The sequence below is a fragment of the Pogona vitticeps genome, chromosome 2 (assembly GCF_051106095.1).
Source record: "Pogona vitticeps strain Pit_001003342236 chromosome 2, PviZW2.1, whole genome shotgun sequence".
Lineage (NCBI taxonomy): Eukaryota > Metazoa > Chordata > Lepidosauria > Squamata > Agamidae > Pogona > Pogona vitticeps.
Window position 1 is genome coordinate 29,579,507 of NC_135784.1, and position 17,803 is coordinate 29,597,309.

Below are 17,803 nucleotides of genomic sequence, written 5' to 3' on the forward strand. Positions count from 1 at the left end.
GGGACCTGATTCGGTGAAGCGCTATGCACATGGATGGTGTAACATAGGTGTGGGTAAACCACCTCTCCTTCTCCGCTTTGATTTGCCCCACTGCAATTTCTGCCTCTTTTTCTCCCCCCCCCCCCCCGACCAAAGTAGGGCGAGAAGAGGTTCATTAAAAAAAGCGGCTTTCCCTTCTTCGGCAAAGAAATACGGAGGGATTCTTTTCGCGGGGCTGCGAAACATTGCGGGGTGGGGGTGGGTGTCCGAAATGTCGTGAAGGTCAGCTTTCTCTCTCAGAGGGGCAGCAAGCTTCGGTTTTCAACTCCCCCTTTCTACTAGCAAGCCCGGGGAGAGGAGGGTGGGCGCCCCTTGAAAGAGGCCGGGAGGAAGAGGAGGAGGAGGAGAGAAGGGCCTGCCAACAGCTGAGGGAAAAGACGAGGGAGGGGGAGGTGCGAGGGAATGAAAAGGAAAAAAGGCGCTGGGGGGGGGCTTTTAAAATAAAAGGACCCGAGTTGCTTCTGGCAGAGAAACAAGGAACACGGAAAAGGTAGGGGGGGCGGGGGCCCCGGCCGGCGCTGCCTCCTCGGCCAGCAACCCAGCCCATCCCAGCCAGTGGCCACCGAGTCCCCGCCTTCCCTGCGCCGCGCTGGGAGAGGGGAGCGCAGGCGGCGGCGGTGCTATGCAAATACAGGATGAGATCAGCCCGGAGAGCAACTGGCTGGGCAACTTCAGAGCAGGACTCTCGCCTGAGTCGGTGGCAGCGTCGAGGCTCCTGACTTTCCCCGGGTCCGATTCCCACGCCTCCTCCCTTCTCCTCCTCCTTCTGGGAACCACCTTTGCTCCGATCCGAAGTGGATTATATTATTACCACCACCACCACCATCCACCGAGCCATCGGCCGGATTGAGGCTGGATTCCTTGTGTTTCGCTGTGTGTTTTGGTGGAGGTCATACGGCTCGCTTGATTGCGTTCCCGTCCTGGAGGGGGATTTTTAATTTTTTTTTTTTTAAAAACGATGTTTTCCTTGGAACAGGACAAGCCAGAAAAGGTAATTGCGTTATTTTTGTAACCTTGTACCGCAAGGGTTGAGAAGCGTCCAAAGGGTGCTGGTGTAACGTAGGAGAGACGGACGCTTAAAAAAAAAGAAACGGAGTTTCTAAAGTTCCTTGATTTCGCCTTGGCCTAAAGCCAATGTCACCTGCTATCTGGTATAATGCCTAGAAATGTCTTCCAATCTAGAAGTGTCAGGATTATATTTTGGTCTTGGTGGAAAGTTAGGGCTTCGCCAGTGTTGAACCAAAGGCTTTTCTCAACAGAAATAGCAGTGAACCAGAGGGTGCCTCTGATCATGGGCAGAGTGCCTTTCTCCCACTGCCGAGGGCTGTGGCCAGCACTGCATAGGCTCGCCACATTTATGTGTAGCAGGGAGCGTGCAACCTGTGTATCTGTAACTGTTACATGCCGTCAAGTCGCTTTCGACTTATGGCGACCCTGGTAATGTTTTCAAGGTATGTGAGATATTCAGTGGTTACCAATGCCACCCCCCCAGTGAATTTCCAGGGCTGAGTGGACATTTGAACCCAGTTCTCTTGAGCTCTGATCTGCAGTTCTGTCCACCACATTACAGTGTCTCCCCACTGACATTGTAGCACACAGCCGATGTTATGTTGTACACACAGCAAAGCACATGGATATGAAATGCCTGATGCACAATTGGCATGGTTTTTGGTTTTGTGTTTGCATGCTTTTCTTGGATGTTCTTTTTAAAATAGGCAGAGCTTGGATCTCTTTTGAAAAGGAGTCATACAGTTGATTGGGTCTTTAGTTTTTACCCAAAATCATGTACGATGCACTAATTTGTACACAAATACATTCCTTGTAAACATTTTCTCTCGTCTCAACCATTTCTCCGTAGCGATTGTTAGCTGCTTTCCTCTCCCTTCTTTCTGTGAGAAGGAAAAATATTTCCAGGTGGGTGTTTCTGAGCCCAGTCTCCTTCCTATTTAACGTTGGAATAAGTCTGATCCTTGTTTCATACACTGCAACTCATGCAAAACTGACCTCACCCTTTGAATGAATTTTCTTAATCTGGATTTTTGGGCTGTGACAAGTACCTCAGGCAGAGGAGGAGGCTGAGACCTCAGCATGTGGGAAGTCGCCTCTCCTTTCCCTTTTTTTCCAACTGGTGACGCCAGCTGTTTCGAAAGGCAGGTGGGTTGTTATGAGTGTTCGTGCTTCCTGGCGTTATGTGCAGAGAAGAAATGCAAGCTGACTCTGATTCCCAGCACCAGATGAAAGTGCTGGGAGTGAGTTACTAGTCCAGTGCATGCCCTATTAGGAACTGCAAGAATAGTACAGTTAATTATTCTTTGACATTTTTAGACTGCACATCTGCAGTGAAATTTTAAAATGGATACTTCTAAGGCTAGAAATGTTGAGGATAGCCTACTATACAGGGTTGTTGTAAGATTTATTATGAAGGTAATGCAACAAGTCTATGAGTGTGAATGATGGAAGGAAAAAAAAATAATTTGAAATATGGTGCTGGATGAGAGCTTTGTGCCTACCCTGGACTGCCAGAAGGACAAACAAGTGGGTCCTAGAGCAACTCAAGCTGGAACTATCTCTGGAGGCAAAAATATTGAAGCTGAGGCTGTTTTATTTTGGGAACATCATCAGAAGGCAGGATTCTCTGGAAAAGGCAATAATTCTGGGAAAGGTGGGAGGCAGCAGGAGAAGAGGAAGACCAAATAGTTGATGAACTGACTCCCTTAAGGATACCACAGGTTTGAGATTAGAAGAGTTGGACAGGGCAGCTGAGGACAAGATATTTTGGCCATGAGTCGGAGGCACCTTGACAGCACAAAATAGCAAATGCAATGGGAACATACTGGACACCTATGAAAAAACATATATGCAGTCATGTATTGTTAGCATTAATATTTATGACGCAGAACTTAAATTTGCACTGGAGATTTGACAGCCTACAATTCTTTTTAACTACGTTTCCTGTAATAAGTGCACTTAAAGAGCAGCAAGACGTAGAACATGGAAGTTTTTTTTCCCAATGACATTTCCGAGATCTCAGTGTGGCTGACTGGAAGGATTCTGCAGCCTGAAACAGGAAGCATTTCTAGATCTAGAAGAGGTGGCATATGGTTCAAGGAAGGGGATTGTTAGTGCAGAACCAGAGGAAGATAGTTCTTTTTTTTTTGGAAATTAATTAATTCAGCATGAAAGGTTGTGATATGCATGTGGCACATGGTACTTTAACACAAGCTTGTAAGAAGGGCTCTGGTGGATCTGATTTCTGGTGTTTCCGAAGGCAATTGCCAGAGCCACCCAAGATAAGAACATATGAAGAGCCCTGCTGGATCAGGCCAAGGGCACATCTAGTCCAGCTTCCTGTATCTCATGGTGGCCCCACCAGATGCCTCTGGGAGCACACAAGACCACTAGATCCCTGTCTCCCAATACCCCTCACCTGCATCTGGCATTTGGAGGTACCTTCTTTTGAAGCCTGGAGATTATACCTCCCCATCATGGTTTGTAACCTCCAATGGACTATTTCTCCAGAAATCTGTCCAATCCTCTTTCAAAGGCATCTAAGACAGACACCATCAGTACATCCTGTGGCATGGAGTTCCACAGACTAATAAGATGCTGGGTAAAGAAATATTTTCTTTGGCCTGTTCTCACTGTCTTAAAACTCAATTGGAGTGGATGTCCCCTGATTCTACTATTGTGTGAGAGGGAAAAGAGCTTCCTTCTATCCACTTGATCCACCCCATGAACAATTTTAGACGTCTCAATCATGTCCCTCCTCAGGAACCTTTTTTCTTGACTAAAGAGACCCAAACACTGCAGCCTTTCCTCATAAGGGAGGTGCCCCAGCCTAGCCACCATTTTACTCATTCTCTTCTGCACCTTTCCAGTTTCACTATGCCTTTTTTGAGGTGCGGCAACCAGAACTGTATGCAATACTCCAGGTATACTTTGCTGCCTAAGATAGAGTAGAAAAAGATGCTATTACCCAAGTCAAGGGGCATATAATACTCAAAGGTACCTGGGAGAATTTTGGCGCAGGTGGCTCAACATTGCTCAAGTAGATCGCCTTTTGTCTGACAGTAAAAATCTAATAATAATGCATTAAAGTTCTTAAAAATTTGCTGTCCTTCCACGGAACCCAACTCTATTGCTTAAGTAGTATGCATGCATGTATGCATGTATGCATGTATGTATTTATGTATTTATGTATGTATGTATGTATTTTTATTTATTTATTTATGTATTTATTTATTTATTTATTTATTTATTTATTTATTTATGTATTTATTTATTTATTTATTTATTTATTTATTTATTTATTTATTTATTTATTTATTTATTTATTTTTACACTGCCTGCTCCTTAAGAATGACCCAAGGCATCTCAGATCATTAAAACACAATATTTAAAGCTAAAAACAGTAAATATACAGATACTAAAAAGGACCAAACCATTAGCACACTGAAAAAGCAATACCAAAACCACATTCAAAATAGTATGCCCAGCAATCTAGTTAAAAATCCCATTCAGGCACCCAGTCATTCAGGGAAAGTTTGCCGGAAGAGAAAGGTCCTTGCCTGCTTGCAGAAGGACAGCGAAGAGGGGGCCAGTCTGGCCTCCAGTGGGAGGGAGTTCCAGAGTCTGGGAGCAGTCAGAGAGAAGGCCCTATCCCGTGTCCCCACCAAACACTCCTGTGAGGGTGGTGAGACTGAAAGGCCTCTCCTGATGATCTTAATTACCCAGGCAGGCTCATATAGGGAGATGTGGTCTCTGAGATAGTTTGGACCCAAGCCATTTAGGGCTTTGTAGGTGAAAACTAGCACTTTGAATTGTACCTAGAAATAAATCAGCAGCCCGTGGAGCCGCTGTAAGGGAAGATTATGTGACTGCTGTGTCCAGCCCCAGTTAGCAATCTGTCTGCTGTGTTTCAAGCCCACTGAAATTTCCTAATACTTTCCAGAGGCATCCTCACATGGGACATATATTACAGTCATGCTGCTGTGTTGTCCCATTCTGCCCAGTGGCAAGGCCGGCCCTTGACTATGGCACTCCAGTTCTGCCTTCTAGAAAAGAGAATTTACTAAATATAATGAAGGTCCATTGAATCCTGCATCCTTTTCCAGAAAGTGGCCGGCCAAATGCTTCTGGGAACACCACATACCAGGATTTATGTGTTACACTTTTGTGTTTCCTCTGTATATGGGGGTCTCATCTATAGTGACAATAATAACAAATAACCATTGGGAGTCTTGTTCACTCTCCTTTTAATGAGACATCAGCATACTAGTACTGCTTTAATTTCACCACTATCTTGTGAACCAAATCCATTGAGAAAGCAAGCCCCTGGGGTCTGGGATATCCTGTTTTAATGATGTAAACCGCCTCTTTGGGTCCTTTTGGGGAGAAAGGAGGCCGATGAATATTTTAAATCAGTCAGTCAGTCAGTCAGTCAGTCAAGCAGTCCATCCTCTGTGTAACTTGCAGTGCAGAAAAGGGCCTTAGGCGTTGTGTCTTGCTTTGAGTCTGTCCCTTGGAAGAGGCCCTCTTCAAAATGGCAACCATTTCACAGGCCTGCCTCACAAGCACACACACAAGAGGGCCTTCTCTTGCATGGCTTCCAGGCTATGGGTTGCCTTTGCCTCCCTTTTCAGCTGTGATCGGTTTCCGCTCCGACTGGTTTTGAGAACAGAATGAACACCACACATTTTTATATTGCTACTCAGTGTTGTTCTTAACTGTACAGTATCTTTTCTTGATTTTTGTAAATGGTAATGAGTAAGGGTTTTACAGAGGAGTTGGTTTACATGAATTTATGTGGTTTTTTTTTTTAGCTAAATGTCTGTTTTCATTCTTTTAAGAAGCGTGTAAGCGGTCTTGAGCACTCTCTTTTAGTTGAAAGGCAAGTTATAAATGTAGTACATAAACAAATAATAAACAACAAGGGTTACTTTGTCCAACAGTCTTTTCAGCCTGATTTCTCACAGATATGTTCTGTAGGGTACAAAGGGTTTTCCTCCAAAATCTACGCTTCCTATGCACTCTTAATTTGCATTGCCACCCTATGCTTCTACAGAGCCATCTTTTGGGAGAGGGGATATCATGTATTACTAATTCCTGAGGTAGATAGATTGTTGTGTGGACCAATTGTGAGAAGGTCAAGGCTTCACTTTTGACATGGGTTGGGTGGCTTAAGGAGGCAGAATTTTATTTACATGAGTCTTTCACAACTTTAATGCTTCAGGACTTTCATTACAAATAACTACCGGTAGTAAGTTTAAATGATTAGTAGACAGACAACAAATGATCATCTGAGGCAGTGTGGTCCAGTAGATTATTGTCGATATGTTTGTGCGTTCTCAGTTGGGACATGTGGATGACTAAAAACAGCTAACTTTCCTTTCCTCTTTTTCGTCTGTTTTGGAGAATTTATTTTTCATCCTCTGACAATTTGTGTTTTTTAACTCACCAAGTGGGTTTTGTAGTTTGAGAAATGCCTGTCATCAACGCTCAGGTTTTGAGTCTCTGTTTTGTGGATATAAAGTAGATGAAGTTGTACATATTTGAAAATTTGACTGTCATGTGTATGGAAGTTGGAGGTAAGTCCTTGTTTGTAACAATCAATGTGGGTTTATGACATCAGCATTGTAAACCCAGTTTAGAGCAGTTTGCTAACTGTAAAAACAAATGAAAAGGGTTATGTCTGGAAATACAAAGCAGAAGGACAACGGCTGAGGTTTTAGGTTATAGATACTGTATTTCAAAGGGCAGAGGCCCTGCTTTGATGCATGCAGGATACATAGATTTGTCACAGTTGCTTCCTTGGAGGAAGGGTTGCAAGTAAAATAATACCAGTAACAATCATATTCATAAGAAAGGCTCTTGCAAACATGTATAACCTGCAACAAAATGTTGTGGTATGGAATACTCTGGTTTAGGATTGTAGCCGGCATGTCCTCTTCCAATTTACTCCATTCCACTCCTTCTCCATGTTTATCTTTTCCCCCTCTCTTTCTGTCATGTGCTCTGTGGTCACTGGGCGTGTTCAGTCCTCATAATGCTACTTTAGGTGTCTCTTCCCAATTACAGTACACTCCTTTCCTAATGAGGTTTTTGTATTTTTGCAGCCCATAGGGTTTTTATAAGCCTGCTGATAATTCCTTCTTAGATGGATATTGTGCTACACATTGCAGGTTTGTTTGTTTGTTTGTTTGTTCGTTCGTTCATTCATTCATTCATTTATTCGAAGGGTGCTCACTCTGTTCCCCAGACATAATTGTTTTTCAGATGGCTTACATGCACAATTAATAATTCCCTGCCTTAAAATGTACCATTTGAAAGACATGACACAAGAGGAAAAGGCATCTAGAGCAAGGAGAAAAAACAGACAAAGGCATTTGTTGTGAATTATGAAGTTGTTATAACAACCAGCAGGAATAGAAACAGAGAGGATGAGCCAGAATTTGCTGGCATCTCAACCAACGTATTGAAAGGGCCCTGGCTTTGTTTCTGTTCCATATTTCAGCTTAATATGGGAGTGGGAATCATGTACGCCATGGGCAATATGTGGGCCCCCATGTTTGTTTTGTGACCATAAAAATATTTTTTTTCCTCCAGAATTTTTAATTTCTCCTGAATAGAAATTTCTCTCTCAGAGCTGATGGTGGCTTCATTGCATCTGCTCTAGGGAGCACTATATGTGCTTCTTGTATTCTGCTTCATAGCACTTAAATCACTCTCTGTGTTGCTTTTTTTTACAGTTTACTTATGCAGGCTACACATTGCCCCCTGAATTAGCTGGGTAATCAGCTTACTGACTTCAGAAGGATGGAAGGCTGAGTGAATCTTGAGCTGGCTACTTCGGATTCAACCTGGGTTGTGAGCGGAGTTTTGGCTGCAGTGCTGCAGTTTAACCACTGCACCATGAAAATTTTATATATTTTTTATAAACCAGAAGAGGTATTCAGATCCCCTCCTAATTAATTTCAGGGCAGAGTTGATTTAAATCACAATTTAAATAATAATAAAAAAAGATTTTTTGCTGATTTAAATTAAAAATGGATTTTTAAAAAATTTAAATCATGATTTCAATCAACTCCATTAAAAAAATACTGAGTTTTATGCACTCTGATTTGTTTGCAGGGGCTGGTGCCCCAAAAATGGCCCACAAGCCTCCAGATTTTTTCCATTCCTTCCCTGGTGGAATGACTGTTGAAAGACAGCTTTTGATGGAAGATGTGAAGCCTGAGGGAGCTGGCTTCTCTCAGAGCTGATGGTGGCTGGAGGTTTCCTTCATTGCATCTGCTGTATGTGATGAAACCTGGAGCTCTGCTTTTTGTAGAAGGAGATTTTGCAGATAAGGCAGCTGTGGCTGTGGTTTGTCAAAGACCAGGCAGCATCTGTATCAACGATCCAGGCAAAATGACATTCACAATGTCATTCTATTTATGAAATTGATTTAATTGAAAAAAAAAAGCTATCTGCACCCCACTCTCTAGTTTCTAGATACAGGGTAGAGTAGAAATGGTTTACCCAATAAAAGTTACAATTGTCATACAGTTTAGGTTAGTTTGCAAGGGTGTGTGCCTATATAATATCAGAAGGTAAAGGTTCCTCTTGACATTTAGTCCAGATGTGTCTCACTGTAGGGCATAGTGCTCATTCCCATTTCCAAGCCATAGAGCCAACGTTTGTCTGAAGACAGTTTCCATGGTCACGTGGCCAGTGCGACTAGACTCGGAACGCCGTGACTTTCCCACCATGGTGGTATCTATTTGTCTACTTGCATTTTTACATGCTTTCAAACTGCTAGGTTGGCGAGGAGCTGGGACAAGCAATGGGAGCTCACTCCGTTGCATGGATTAGATCTTACAACTGCTGGTCTTCTGACCTTGCAGCACAGAGGCTTCTGCGGTTTAACCCGCAGCGCCACCACATCCCTTCTGTATAATATACTTGTATGTAAATCTGTTTTGAGCTCATCAGAGAATAGTTAGCATATATAAAAAGTAGTAACTTTGTGGTTATGTGCCATCAAGTCGGAACTGACCTGTAGTGACCCTCTTAGGACTTTCAAGGTGAGTGAAAACACACACACACACACACACACACACACACACACACACACACACACAGAGGCTGAGCAGGACTCCTGAGTTATAGTCTGTCATTCTATCTGTTACACAAGACTGGGTATCTCAAAGCAGCAACTAGTAAAATAAAATTAAAAAAGGAGGAAATGAAAGGAGGGGAAGAGAGATTAAGAAGTAAGAGAGAGGACAAAGGTAAAAAAAGTTTTCCAATTTTTAATGCTCAGCCCTACGTCAACGTAAAACAGAACGGTTAACTAAGCTTATCTGACATTTTAATAAAGGCACCATATTGTTACAGATCAATCACTTCTGCCATATAGGAGTCTCTGTGAATAATCAATCCTCACAAAATGTGGTCTCAGCTCAGTAGCTTCTTAAATGGATGCCCGTTGGGAGCTGAGGTGAAATGGCCGGGTGCAGCATAAATGAACAAGACAAAATGAAATGAAGAATGCCCTTTGAGCTGCACCGCCAGCTTTCTCATGATTGCTGAGGTACTGTAATGAACTCATCGACAATCGCACACACAGTCTTAATGCTGCTGCATTACTTGTAGAGATTAAGAAGCCTCCAGGCTAATGAACAGATTGCTGGCCCTGAATGCATGCATCCGCCTGCAGAATTTGACTTTACCTCTCTTGAGAAGCTCAGATTTCATTGTTTAGACAAATAAGATCCTAGGCATAGAATCACAGAATGACAGAGTTGGAAGAGGCCTATAAAGTCATTGAGTCCAACCCCTTGCTGAATGCAGGAATACAAATCTAAGGATATCTGCCAGGTGGTTGTTTACATTTCTCTTGAATGCCTCCAGTGTTGGAGCACTCACCGCCTCCTGAGGTAATTGACTCCATTGTCATACTGCTCTAACAGTTAAGACGTTTTTCTTGATACAGTCAACCCTCAAATTACGAAAGTCCCTACATGCAAACTTTTCAATTTACGAACGGCTCCGTTGGCAAAAATTGGCATCGACTTGCGAATGGAGCCTCGACCTACGAATGAGGTCGAGGCTCCATTCATGAGTCAATGCCATTTTTTTTTCCGAACGGAGCCGTTCGTAAATGGCTCCCTGCAAAAAGGCAGGGACAAAGGGCTGGAAATTCAAATTTCCTGCCCTTTCTCCCTGCCTTTTTGGCTTCAGAGGTCTCAAAGGGCTTTCTCCGATGTCGGGGTGAAAGCCCTTTGAGACCTCCGAAGGCTCCGATTGCGGCAGCGGGGACCCCAGGAAGGTCTCCCAGGGCTTGCCCGCCACCATGGGAGACCTCCCTGTGGGTCCCTGCCCCCGCAATCGGCGCCTTTGGAGCTCTCAAAGGGCTTTCTGCCCGACATCGGAGAAAGCCCTTTGAGACCTCTGGAGCCAAAAAGGCAGGGAGAAAGGGCAGGAAATTCGAATTTCCAGCCCTTTCCCCCTGCCTTTTTCCTTTTGAAATGCTGGAACGGATTAATTCTGTTCCTATGCATTTCAACGGGAAATGGTTCCAAAACGGATTATGTTCGTAAGTCGAGGTACCACTGTATTGAACTGAAATCTGGCTTCCTGTAGCTTGAGCCCATTATTACGCGTCCTACCCTCTGGGATGACTGAGAACAGATGTTGTCCCTCCTCTGTGTGGCAGCCTTTCAAATATTTGAAAGTAGAAATGGTCTAGAGGGGCGGGGTAAAAATCCAATTAATTAATTAATTAATTAATTAATTAATTAATTAATTAATTAATTCATTCATTCATTCATTCATTCATTCATTAAAATAAAATAAAATAAAATAAAATATCTCCCCTCAGTCTTCTTTTCTCAATGCTAAACATGCCCAGTTCTTTCAGCCTTTCCTCGGCATGTCCTTATTATATAGAAAGCATATTAGAAAATGAGCATTACAGTAGTAGGGGAAGTTGAGTATAATAAGTTGCAGCGCTTTTTGCTCCTGTCTAAAGTCAGGAGGAAAGAGAAATAAAGACACAATTGAATTTGATCCGACAAATGTTTACTCAGAAGTAAACCGTGTTGTCATCAGTGCATTTTACACCCAGATAGGTATGGATAGAATGGCCTTGGGAAGGTCCTCTGTAATATCTGTAACAGCAACCAGACGTTGAAGCAAAAAACGAACCCAGAAAAAATTAGAGAAGGAAGCCAGAATACACCAAATGGAACACAGGCACCCATAATCCTCCTACTCTGTAGTTGCAGCACTAATTAGTACAGGAACAATGTCGTATTATGCATGTCTACTCAGAGTAAAAACTCTTTTTGCTCAGTGGGGCTCCTTCCTCTTGAACCCAGTAGTGCATTAGAACGCAAAATCTCCATAGTCTTTTAGAAAAGGACATTAGATGCATTTGCAAGAATACCAGGAATGCAGGCTCCATATTCAAAGACTGTCTATCTCTGGTCACCAGATGCTGAATAGTTTTGTGTTTTCCTTTCCTTTCCTTTCCCTTTTGGTTCATATCCACATGGTGCCCTGCCTGTGGCCTTCTGATTTGCCTGGCTACTGGTGCTAAGATAAACTGTTGAGAGAAACAGACTCTCGGTTTGACCTTGAGGCAGGCGGTGCATCATGGCCCATTTTGAAGAGACCCTTCTCCAGCAAGCCGAGGCAAAGAGGCAGTCCCGAAACCAGCAAAATCAGGGCCCTGGCCAGGGGACAGATTGTATTTGTCTTCAGTGTGGAAGGGACTGACACTCTCGAATTGGATCTTCTCAGCCATACTAGACACTGTTCCAAGTCCTCTATTCAGAGCATGTTACCATAGTCTCTCGAGACTGAAGGATGCCTAATCTGGTTTGACCTGGCATGGCAGTTCCTGTGTTTTAGGGGAGGTATGAACTAAGACTTAGATTCAGCCAGAGGTTGGCATGTTGACTTTATTAAATCCATACATATCTCAGGCACTAAAGTTTCCTTCCTAACGGATGCAGGCAGGGGGGTTTTGTGGGAGTTATGGTTCAGGCATCTGGAACACACCAGGTCAGGTATGAGTGCTGCTGACGAGATGACTTACAGTCTCTTGAAGCTGACTTTGTATGGTGATTACCCTCCATGTGTTTCTTGTGTCTTCTGTGGAATGCTCCTCAAATAGTTTCTGCTGTTCAGCAAGAACACTGAGCACTGACATAGCACATCTGTGCACCAGGTGCTGAATTCATACATGTTACAGCGGAAGACTAGCACAGAGAAGCTGTTCAAAGTGCCCCTTATATACCAAATATGTTCCTTCAGCCTGCCTTCACTTGCACATTGTAAGCTCCTTGGGGCAAATATCTGAATGTTTCTGTATGTTACATCCTATTGCTGATGTTGCATTCCTTACATAAGGTAATAATATAAATCAGCTAGATTTTTATTTCTTTATTACTTAAAAACCAAACAGATACTGTACCAAAGGCAGTGGTCACACCAGCAATAAGAACTGCATTTAATCACCATTTAAATCCATTTAGATTTTATCGTTCGCACAGTGTGAGGGTGAAATTGATTTATATAGGCTGCAAAGTGAGTTTTTTTCTCCAACTGGTCGGAAGAGGCTTTTAAAACTTCCTACTTCTAACGTTGATTCAGTTCAATAGGGTTTTGTAGAAAGGAGTATATTTCTTCAGTGTAGATGAAAAAAAACAGTTTAACTCAACAGATACAAATCAATTTCCATTCAATGCATGTGAACACATGAATACCACATGATTTGAACCTGAGTTTTAAAAAGTCTGAACAGAATTCGATTCAAATCGCCCAAGTGACCACAGTCGAAATGTTGCTTTATGCTTCATTAGCATAGCACATGCTTTATGTACCGAAGATGCTAAATTTAATCCCTAGTAATGCTGTGTGAATTAGTGTTTTTTTAAAACTACAATTTCTGGATGTTATTAGTATGCCAGTTGCTTTATAGTTTAAGATCAATAGGGCTTGCTTCTGAATAGAGAGGATGAGGGTTGGATCGGCACAATTTCTGAAAGAGTTCTGAGCACAAAGAGAGAAAACTCTTTAAGAGTCAAGCATGCATTCATCTGAATTTGGACATGGATGGAATATTAAGAGACGTTTGGAAGCGACAGCGGGGGGGAATACAGGGAGAAAGCAAAACAGAGATAGTCAAAAATGATGCTCAGGAAAGACCACTGTGCATTATTAATTTATACTAGCTTTCCCTCAAAGTTAGTATCTTACGTCTTTAAAACAAAGCAAAGCAAAAGTGTGTTGCTTATATACCACCCATAGAGCTTAAAGCATTCTCTGGGCAGTTTACAATGTAATTATGCGTGCTACATATTGCCCCTCCGCAGCAAGCTGGGTACTCAATTTAGGATGGAAGCCTGAGTGAACCTTGAGCTGGCTACCTGGAATTGAATCTGGGTTGTGAGCAGAGGTTTGACTGCAGTACTGCAGTTTAACCACTGTGTCATGAGGCTCTTTAAAAGAATTAAATATCGAATCAATCTGTGCATATATCTGAGATAGATGTTTCAAAGTCATTGTAACATTCAACAGATTACCTCCATCCATTCTTCACCACCTTCTCTTTCTCATCATTGTATTTTTTCTTATTATGTATCAGCTAGATTTTGCTTTTCCCTTTTATTTCAGATTTCCTCTACTCTTGGTGTTTAATAGGAATCTAGTGGGGCTCATCCCTGCTGTTTTCAGCTCCCAAAGCATCTCTTATGCCAGCTTTTGTCCACCTCTGTGTGTTCCACAGGTTTTATACTACAACTGCCATTCCTTTCAGCTAGTGTGATTGGAGTGGGTTTTGTAGTCCAACTCATCTGGAGGGTATAGACAGGAGGAAGTTTTAAAATATTCATTGGATTTACCTTGAAATTAACTACAGTATGTTGTTTTGGATACATGGATTAGCAAGTACCTCTTTTCAGAAACCAGCCCCGATGCCCTGCTTCACCCACCCTCTCGCTTTCCCTTTAAACAATTCTCATCAAAAGGCTCACTGCTCATTGTCGTATTTCTTTCCTCTGTTAAATGGATACAATTCCTGCTAACAATGTGCCTTTTTGTTTTATTAAGCTAAGAAGGTTCATTACAGCAAACTTTTTAGCATATACAGAGATGAGAGAGACAGGGCATCTTGACTCCAGAAGAAGTAGAACTGACCTAGCAGAAAGAAAAGAGCTAATACTGTTGTATTAAAACAAATATATTCAAAGAATGTTCTTGAGTTGCTGTTGTCCGTGAACAACCCACCTAGCATCTCCAGAAAATGTTTTATATGTTGACTAAATGTTATTAATTCATTGGACTTAAATGTTAGAAGTTGAATGATGAACTCATTGCTGTTAATGGTTAAACCTAAAAACATTTTATATGTTGAATCAGTGTTATTAATTTATTTATTATTAATAATAATAAATTAGTCTTTGAATAAATAATAGTGTATAGAGAGAATGGCATGTAGGTTGCCACCATTGAGTCCTAGTATCCTATCAGTTATTGGCTCCTTCAAAATGCTCTTTTAGCACCTTTGTGATTATATTCCCCGATCTGGCTCCCCCCCCCCCCCCCGTAGACTAGGTAGACTACAAATCATATAATATAATAGCTAGCTACAGATGGTGGGTCCAGATATGTAGTACTAGTAGCTGGGGAAAGCTATGGGCCCTAACATAGGATCTCATCTCTCCTCCCTCCAAGAAAGACACACCTGTGCACACCTGAGAAGGCTGATCCTGCACGGGGCCAATCATTTCTTTGTTTGCTTTCAAATACACTTTTGTAGCTGAAAACTATAGAAGCTTTGGTGACAAGTATAGTCATAATAAATGGCTGCTTAGCTTCTTCACACACACCCCTGTTTTCCTGGAGAATTCTGCATTGGGCATGTTGGCTAGGGCTTCTGTAAGGGATAACACATAAAATCTAAATGGTCAAGGCTAAGACTTCCTCATATTTCTCATGGGGAGGTGGATGAATACTTGGTTTATACAGAGGAGGAGTGTGGACACATATACATGATTTAACTTTGGAGGAGGTGGTGACTGCAGCTGCAGTTGAGTATAACTTCACTAAACCCATTTCCATTAGAGTCACATTCTATATAGAGTCGTTCTATCTGAGTAACACTTACCTTCAGAGTTCTTTAGAGGGAGGTGCTATGGGGCTAGGCAATGTGACTGGAAAATTATTTGTGCTATAATATAGCCAGTTTTCTAGCTCTCCAGAACAGAAGGTATTCTAAAAAGCCTGGGGGTGTAGCAGCACAGACCGAAGCAGCAAGTTGGCTGATATCGTCCAGTGCCCTGCATCCTCCAGTCTTAAGGGCAGGGCCAGTCCTGCAGAAAAGGTATGTTAATTCTTTGCTAATGGACCTGTAAAAATCGTTTGTCTTTTTCTTTCATGTCAGTTGCCGCAAAATTGGAATCCGGGGGCTACCTCTGGTAGAGCAATTACTGCATCAATTATTGAATGAAAAGTCAACACTTCCGTAAATCCCATTGATTCAGCGGGTTCTATTCTAGGACAGGCAAATGGATTTCGGCCAGGTTTCTTTTTGAAAAATGCTATTTCTAACCCTTGTCCGTTCAGAATATTCCAACAAGTGGCAAGTTCTATTCATTTGCTTTTATGCATGGGACGTTCGTAGAAGAATAGCTGTGAAGATCTATGCTTGTAAAATAGTATGAAAATCCGAAGGGCAGCCTGTGGTCACAAACGATCAGGTGTCTTCAATCCTCCTCACTAAGGTACTGTGTTTCCCTGAAAATAAGTTGTTGTTGTTGTTGTTGTTTGTTGTTGTTGTTGTTGTTGTAGTCGTCGTTGTCATCTCAAAAATTGAGCTTATTTTCAGGGGGTGATTTTCCCCCCATGTATAACCATCTACATTTACAGTATTCAGATACAGTATAGTCATGCCATCATCTTCTGGTTGCTGCACAATGGTGGAGGGCCGGGTTTCACTTCACTGGGGCTTATTTTTGGGGTAGGGCTTATATTCCGAACATCCTGAAAAATCATACTAGGGCTTATTTCCAGGTTAGATCTTATTTTGGGGAAAACAGGGTAGTCCCAAGAAAAAGAGGCAGGGCTCTTGCATCTTTAATAGCTATATCGAAAGCAATCCTGTTTTGGTTTCTAATTCAAAAGACAAGTGATATTTGTAAGGATGAAGAGGTGGATTGTCTTTATTTTTCTTAGCAGCTAATTGTCGTCAGTAGCTATTTATTGTTAGCTGAACTCCAAGAGTAGGAAGAGACATGTGGTGGTACAGAAACAAATTCAGTCTCAATTCTAGTGTTTACTACCACTCACTTGGTGTGTTTGTTGTTGTTGTTTTACATTAAAGTTAGATTCACCCACTTATCTGCTTCAGGGCAGGCAGGTGAATAAACAAATGTGGCTGCCAGCATCATATGTACTGGGTATAAATTGCTCTGAACAATTTGAAGCATTTCATAAACACTAATCACTTTTTGCTCTCATTGTCTCTTTGGTGACTTTGGCTCTCTATTCAAATTCAGATAAATTGAAAACCTGCTTCTTTCGTTTGAAAAGAATCACAGGTTTTGAATGAATTATGTTTCTAATACTTAGGTTTTTTGGGGGGTGGGGACAAGGAAAACTGTTGAGGAAAAGGCAGTGAGGGGTAATTCTTTCCTGTCAGCATTATTTCTGAACTTTTTGGGACAGAGTCTAGACCAGTGGTTCTTAACCTTTTTGAAAGAAACGCCCCCTTGAGCCATTGAGGAAGTTATCATCGCCCCCCTCCCCGCGGTGATATCTATCTATCTATCTATCTATCTATCTATCTATCTATCTATCTATCTATCTATCTATCTATCTATCTATCTATCTATCTATCTATCTATCTATCTATCTATCTATCTATCTATCTATCTATCTATCTATCTATCTATCTATCTATCTATCTATCTATTTATTTATTTATTTATTTATTTATTTATTTATTTATTTAGACACTTAAATCCAATGACCCCTGAAAACAAAATTAAATTCCAAGAAAATGAAATGCCCCCCCAAAAGTAACATTTAATAATTCAGTTGCAAGTGAATTTTAAGACGCAAAAAGAAATATAAAAAGGGCATAAAAACAAATGCAGGAACTAAAAATTTCAAGACAAAATGTCTGAAACTAAATTAAAATTGGAGGAAAATATATATTCATGCACACTGTAAAAAGGCTGCAGCCATCTTCACAGGTTTGGCTTGCTCCAGCGCCCCCCTACCGCCCCCCTTCTGCTCCAGCGCCCCCACACCGCCCCTTTTCGTTCTACCGCCCCCCTGAAAAATGAAATCGCCCCCTGGGGGGCATTATCGCCCACGTTAAGAACCACTGGTCTAGACAATGTCGTGGTGTGAAATTCTGGGCAGACCAGAGATGGTGTTTCTGAGTGGGATGCTGAGGGTACCTTTCTTCTGGGACAGAAAATGCTGTCCTATAATTAGAGGAAGCATTGCTGAGCGATGACACTGTGTGGAGGAATTTGTATGGAAGTCACGTAATCCTGTATGGATTCCCCATTCTGCATTGCCTTTCTGAAATTGATTTTCTAGGTCAGCAAACGAAAAACTTGTGGCTTAATAAGATGGAAGTCAAATAAGATGGAAATGACAAAATAAGGCCCATACAGTATATCCATGTTTAAATAACTTAATGTTGCTTTCTATGTGTAGCTCTGGAAGTTGTAGACTAAAAAAAAAAAAATCATGTTTCCAA

The 17,803-nt window shown here is 41.9% G+C and overlaps 1 protein-coding gene across 4 annotated transcripts in view; it reads left to right on the plus strand.

The window, feature by feature from the left end:
* The first annotated feature begins 427 nt into the window (after positions 1–427).
* DDR1 (discoidin domain receptor tyrosine kinase 1) overlaps positions 428–17,803 on the plus strand; it is a 69,390-nt gene continuing 52,014 nt past the window's right edge. The window contains exon 1 of one of the 4 annotated variants that reach the window (XM_020814097.3): positions 428–1,030. The gene's annotated coding sequence lies outside the window, so the exon portion shown is untranslated. Of the gene's footprint in view, positions 1,031–7,199; positions 7,221–15,228; positions 15,813–17,803 lie in introns of those variants that run through there. The other 3 variants (XM_020814103.3, XM_072989115.2, XM_072989114.2) reach the window with 3 other exon arrangements.